Raw genomic sequence first — 7193 nt, forward strand, 5'->3', positions numbered from 1 at the left:
AGAGATATATTTTCTTTTCCACACACACACACATGCACACACTTTTTTTTACCACACTCGCCCACTATTTTCTAGTTCTGGTGTGGTGTTACAGGTGATCTGATGCAGCAGTTAGTACATGGTCCCATAGAGGTGGTAATTGGGCTGAGTTTTGGAATAGGATGGGGAATTCTTTTGATGTTCATTCCTCATAAAGATGATGTAAGTATTCATTATAATCTTCATGTCATCCACAATAATAATATATTTCCCTGTCTTGATGTTTCACTGTTGAATATTAACCTTCTGATAGGTTATGTTTCACTTGTCAATATTCCTGATTTTTGTGGTGTCTGGCAACTTGAATGTTAAAGAGTCTTTCAAAGGATACCAATTTTATGGTCAATTAGAATTTTGAGATTATGATCTTTTGAGTTAATTTTTCACAACACAGAGGTTATGAGTGCTTCATTCTGTATGGCAATACTGTTTTTGTTTATAGTTATCAATAGAATAAATGCAAGTAAATACTTTTTTCTGTCTGTTAATACTCTATATCAGGTTAGATATCAACAATGCTTTTGAAGATATCTGTCTTCTGGGTTGTTGCGCTGTGTAGACTTGTCAATGTTAACCAACGTTTCAGAGGTCATACTGCCTCCGTCATCAGGGCGAGCGAGGGTAAGCCTTGTCACTCATTCACAATCATAAGGTAGGACAAGAATAATTATGCATGCAGTAAAGCTACAGTAACTGAAAAAACTAAACACAGCAAAATATATACAACACATGATGTTACAGAAACTTGTAAAAATGTAGCACTTAAAAAGTTAATAAGTTGATTATATTTTAGCTGTCAAGACTTTCCAGTTTTCTGTTGAAACCTAAGATTTATCTCTTTTGTTTTCAGTAAAGCCAGCCTTGTCCTCAGTACAGTTTGCATCATAAAGTAAATTATAAATGCCCTTAACAATGTTGTATGTACTTAATTATTTTTTATCCCGAATGCAAGTAAATTTTGCCAGGTCAGGAGGCTTGCGTGCTCAAGTGACCCTTAGGGCTATGCGGGCCGGAGCTTCAGCTCATGGTAGGGTCACCTAAGCTGGACAGGTCTAAGGCAATGAGCCAGACTAAGGGTGATACCCTTATATCTTAATTGCATCATGCTTGTGTTCCTCAATACAGTACTTTTATTTTCCGTCGTTACACAAGCTTATTGTTAAAATCATATAAAATTTCACATAAAATTGTTACATTTTAAAATTGACGACATGTTTCGATATACAATTCTATCATCGTCAGGTCTATCAAAATTAAAATTAAAATCTGGTGTATCTGTTGCTCTGCTTATATTGCTTTTGTTTTTATCCGTTTATTACATCTCCAGGCTTCTTTCATTTAATTTTGGAGACGCGCCTGGGTGCCTATATCTGCAAAATCAATTTTAATTTTCATATCGTGATTCTGGCTACCGACATAGGAAATGGAATAATATTACTCTAATTTTATATTATTTTTTTTTAAGGAATTACTCAAATATATCGTAATACAAGCAAAAGAAATGCAATGACAAAATATAAAGTATTATAACATACCGGGTTGTGTGTGAGGTGCGTGTCCGTTGTTATTGAATGGCAGACAGCAACTGAGTTGTAGGTATCGTGTGTGGCTATATATATTGGGTGAAAGTTGTTTAGGGGGTTGGGTCAATGGACTGTAGAATGTTAAATATCGGATTGTTCGTGTAAATGTTGCTGTCGTTTAGTGCAAGGTTTTGTTTATGTGTTCTTTGTATATGATATTTCTCTATGGTGTCTCTATGTCGTTTGTTTTGTATTATTTTTATAATGTCCATTGTATGTTCTATTTTGTTGTATGAATGTCCTGTGTTTAATATATGCTTTGCATATGCTGAATGGTCTTTATTATGTTTTATTGCTGTAATATGCTCTTTATATCTTTGATTAAAGGTGCGTCCAGTTTGGCCTATATAGGTTAACGGGCAATCATTGCATTTTAACCTATATATGCCTGGTTTTTCGTATTGATTTGTTGTGTCTATTTGTGGTTTTTGTTTCAAGATGTTTTTTATAGTGTTTTTTGTTCTAAATGCTATTTTTATGTTATTTGTTTTAAATGTTTTTGTTATATATTTGGTTTCTTTTCCTATATATGTGAATGTGGCCCATTTGTTTTGTTTATTTTCGTTTCCGTCTTCATTTATGTTGTTTATATTGTTTATTTTATTTTTGGGTTTTAATTCATAATTATTATATCCGTTTTCTATTAGAATTTGTTTTATTGTGTTACATTCAATTTGTTTGTTTACTGTGGTTATGGGATATGTATTTTTTCTGTTTATTAAGTAGTTAATAGCCATCTGTTTATGTTCATTCGGATGGCATGAAGAGGCATGAATTATGGTGCTTGTATTTGTGGGCTTTCTGTATATTTTGAATTCGAAGTTATTTTCGTTTCGTATTATAGTTAGATCTAAATAATTTAATTTATTATTTTGTTCTTTTTCTAAAGTGAATTGTATATTTTGATTTATGTTGTTAAATTCATTTAAAACATTTTTTATGTCTGCATTTTTTCCATCAAAAATCATGAGTATATCGTCAACATATCTACTATAGTATTTAATTTGATATTTATTTAATATATTTACTATGTAATCATGCTCGAGATATTGTAAGAATATTTCAGATAATATGCTCGAGGTGGGGGCTCCCATAGGTAATCCTGTTTCTTGTTTCCAATATTCATTGTTGAATTGGAAATAATTTTGGTTAATAATAATGTTAGTTATATTTGTAATTTCATTTATTAGATCTATATTTATATTCTGTCTATTTAGAATATCTCTTACAATATCTCGTAGCATGCTTGTTGGAATATTTGTATACATATTATTGATGTCAAATGAACAAATTTGTATATTTTTATTATTATGAAAATTTAATTGTTGGATTTCATTTATTAATTTTATAGAATTTGTTATATTAAAGGTATTTGGTAAATTACAATATTCTTTTAAAATGTTTTGCATTTTTATTGCTATTTTATATGCAGGGGCTGATGTCCAATTTATTAATGGTCTGATAGAGTATGGGTTCTTATGTAGTTTAATTTGTCCTGTGATGATTGGTGCGGTGGCGCTATGATTATAGTATTGTGTTTTGGGATGGTTAAAAATGTTATTACACTTTTGGGTTATTTTTTGTATTTCCTTTTGATATTTTAGTGTTGGGTTTTGTGTTAGTTGTGTGAATTCATTTTTGTTTATAAATTGAGTAATGTATTTTTGGTATTGTTCTATAGAGAGTATTATGATGGTTTTTCCTTTATCTGCTTGCGTAATTGTTAGTTTATTTTGTTGTAATTTTTGTTTGATATTTTTTATTAATTTCCATTCATTAATATGTGTTTTATTATATTGGTCGTTCTTTTTGTTTTGTTTAATTAGGTGTTCAATTTTGTCAGCTATTATGTGTCGTATATGATCTTGTTTTTGTATAGGAATTAGATTTATTGCAGTTTCTGCTTCCAGTGCTAGGTTTGTGATCCATGTTTTATGTTTTTGATGTAAATTGTATTTTAAGCCTTTGTTTAGTAAATTATATTCATTTGGTGTGAATTGAATATTTGTTAAGTTTTTTACGCGACATGCGAAATGGTGTGATGGTTCATTTTGTTTGTATTCGTTATTATCTTCGTTTCGTGTTTTGTTTATTAATGTTTTTATTTTATTATTTTGTTTCTGATATACTTTAGTCAATTCGGTTTTTAATTTTTGTATTATTTCATTTTCTATGTCCAACCATACATCCTTCCATATGTTTGCAACTTCTAAATGTTTTTTATAGGTTAATATGTTTAACTGATATTTCTTTTTGTATAATTGTTTAATTTCTGCTTTTATATATAATGTTTCTGCCTTTCTTTGAATTATTTGTATATTAGGATTATTTCCTTGTATTTTGATTTTTACATATTTCGGTGTTATTCTCTCCTTTAAACATAATTTGTTAAACCTAATATTAGCATTGCACTTCAATACCTTACGTTTTAAATTTAATAATTGATATATGCAATTTATTTGACAATTGTACAGCTTATATCTTAATTGCATCATGCTTGTGTTCTTCAATACAGTACTTTTATTTTCCGTCGTTACACAAGCTTATTGTTAAAATCATATAAAATTTCACATAAAATTGTTACATTTTAAAATTGACGACATGTTTCGATATACAATTCTATCATCGTCAGGTCTATCAAAATTAAAATTAAAATCTGGTGTATCTGTTGCTCTGCTTATATTGCTTTTGTTTTTATCCGTTTTTATCCGACACATAATAGCTGACAAAATTGAACACCTAATTAAACAAAACAAAAAGAACGACCAATATAATAAAACACATATTAATGAATGGAAATTAATAAAAAATATCAAACAAAAATTACAACAAAATAAACTAACAATTACGCAAGCAGATAAAGGAAAAACCATCATAATACTCTCTATAGAACAATACCAAAAATACATTACTCAATTTATAAACAAAAATGAATTCACACAACTAACACAAAACCCAACACTAAAATATCAAAAGGAAATACAAAAAATAACCCAAAAGTGTAATAACATTTTTAACCATCCCAAAACACAATACTATAATCATAGCGCCACCGCACCAATCATCACAGGACAAATTAAACTACATAAGAACCCATACTCTATCAGACCATTAATAAATTGGACATCAGCCCCTGCATATAAAATAGCAATAAAAATGCAAAACATTTTAAAAGAATATTGTAATTTACCAAATACCTTTAATATAACAAATTCTATAAAATTAATAAATGAAATCCAACAATTAAATTTTCATAATAATAAAAATATACAAATTTGTTCATTTGACATCAATAATATGTATACAAATATTCCAACAAGCATGCTACGAGATATTGTAAGAGATATTCTAAATAGACAGAATATAAATATAGATCTAATAAATGAAATTACAAATATAACTAACATTATTATTAACCAAAATTATTTCCAATTCAACAATGAATATTGGAAACAAGAAACAGGATTACCTATGGGAGCCCCCACCTCGAGCATATTATCTGAAATATTCTTACAATATCTCGAGCATGATTACATAGTAAATATATTAAATAAATATCAAATTAAATACTATAGTAGATATGTTGACGATATACTCATGATTTTTGATGGAAAAAATACAGACATAAAAAATGTTTTAAATGAATTTAACAACATAAATCAAAATATACAATTCACTTTAGAAAAAGAACAAAATAATAAATTAAATTATTTAGATCTAACTATAATACGAAACGAAAATAACTTCGAATTCAAAATATACAGAAAGCCCACAAATACAAGCACCATAATTCATGCCTCTTCATGCCATCCGAATGAACATAAACAGATGGCTATTAACTACTTAATAAACAGAAAAAATACATATCCCATAACCACAGTAAACAAACAAATTGAATGTAACACAATAAAACAAATTCTAATAGAAAACGGATATAATAATTATGAATTAAAACCCAAAAATAAAATAAACAATATAAACAACATAAATGAAGACGGAAACGAAAATAAACAAAACAAATGGGCCACATTCACATATATAGGAAAAGAAACCAAATATATAACAAAAACATTTAAAACAAATAACATAAAAATAGCATTTAGAACAAAAAACACTATAAAAAACATCTTGAAACAAAAACCACAAATAGACACAACAAATCAATACGAAAAACCAGGCATATATAGGTTAAAATGCAATGATTGCCCGTTAACCTATATAGGCCAAACTGGACGCACCTTTAATCAAAGATATAAAGAGCATATTACAGCAATAAAACATAATAAAGACCATTCAGCATATGCAAAGCATATATTAAACACAGGACATTCATACAACAAAATAGAACATACAATGGACATTATAAAAATAATACAAAACAAACGACATAGAGACACCATAGAGAAATATCATATACAAAGAACACATAAACAAAACCTTGCACTAAACGACAGCAACATTTACACGAACAATCCGATATTTAACATTCTACAGTCCATTGACCCAACCCCCTAAACAACTTTCACCCAATATATATAGCCACACACGATACCTACAACTCAGTTGCTGTCTGCCATTCAATAACAACGGACACGCACCTCACACACAACCCGGTATGTTATAATACTTTATATTTTGTCATTGCATTTCTTTTGCTTGTATTACGATATATTTGAGTAATTCCTTAAAAAAAATAATATAAAATTAGAGTAATATTATTCCATTTCCTATGTCGGTAGCCAGAATCACGATATGAAAATTAAAATTGATTTTGCAGATATAGGCACCCAGGCGCGTCTCCAAAATTAAATGAAAGAAGCCTGGAGATGTAATAAACGGATAAAAACAAAAGCAATATAAGCAGAGCAACAGATACACCAGATTTTAATTTTAATTTTGATAGACCTGACGATGATAGAATTGTATATCGAAACATGTCGTCAATTTTAAAATGTAACAATTTTATGTGAAATTTTATATGATTTTAACAATAAGCTTGTGTAACGACGGAAAATAAAAGTACTGTATTGAAGAACACAAGCATGATGCAATTAAGATATAAGCTGTACAATTGTCAAATAAATTGCATATATCAATTATTAAATTTAAAACGTAAGGTATTGAAGTGCAATGCTAATATTAGGTTTAACAAATTATGTTTAAAGGAGAGAATAACACCGAAATATGTAAAAATCAAAATACAAGGAAATAATCCTAATATACAAATAATTCAAAGAAAGGCAGAAACATTATATATAAAAGCAGAAATTAAACAATTATACAAAAAGAAATATCAGTTAAACATATTAACCTATAAAAAACATTTAGAAGTTGCAAACATATGGAAGGATGTATGGTTGGACATAGAAAATGAAATAATACAAAAATTAAAAACCGAATTGACTAAAGTATATCAGAAACAAAATAATAAAATAAAAACATTAATAAACAAAACACGAAACGAAGATAATAACGAATACAAACAAAATGAACCATCACACCATTTCGCATGTCGCGTAAAAAACTTAACAAATATTCAATTCACACCAAATGAATATAATTTACTAAACA

The 7193-nt window shown here is 28.4% G+C and overlaps 1 long non-coding RNA gene across 2 annotated transcripts; it reads left to right on the plus strand.

Annotated features, from left to right (window-relative positions):
• Positions 1-53: 53 nt before the first annotated feature.
• LOC147872978 (uncharacterized) lies at positions 54-1618 on the plus strand. 2 transcript variants are annotated; one of them, XR_015536566.1, is made up of 3 exons: positions 54-201; positions 541-691; positions 890-1618. It is a non-coding gene; the product is annotated as an uncharacterized LOC147872978 (long non-coding RNA). The 2 variants fall into 2 exon arrangements; XR_015536565.1 differs by having other exon boundaries at positions 56-201; positions 541-660.
• The last annotated feature ends 5575 nt before the right edge of the window (positions 1619-7193 follow it).

This window comes from Zootermopsis nevadensis, unplaced genomic scaffold (assembly GCF_977971745.1).
Source record: "Zootermopsis nevadensis isolate Lab colony 2312 unplaced genomic scaffold, Znev_1.0 Znev_ptg000022l, whole genome shotgun sequence".
Taxonomy (NCBI): domain Eukaryota; kingdom Metazoa; phylum Arthropoda; class Insecta; order Blattodea; family Termopsidae; genus Zootermopsis; species Zootermopsis nevadensis.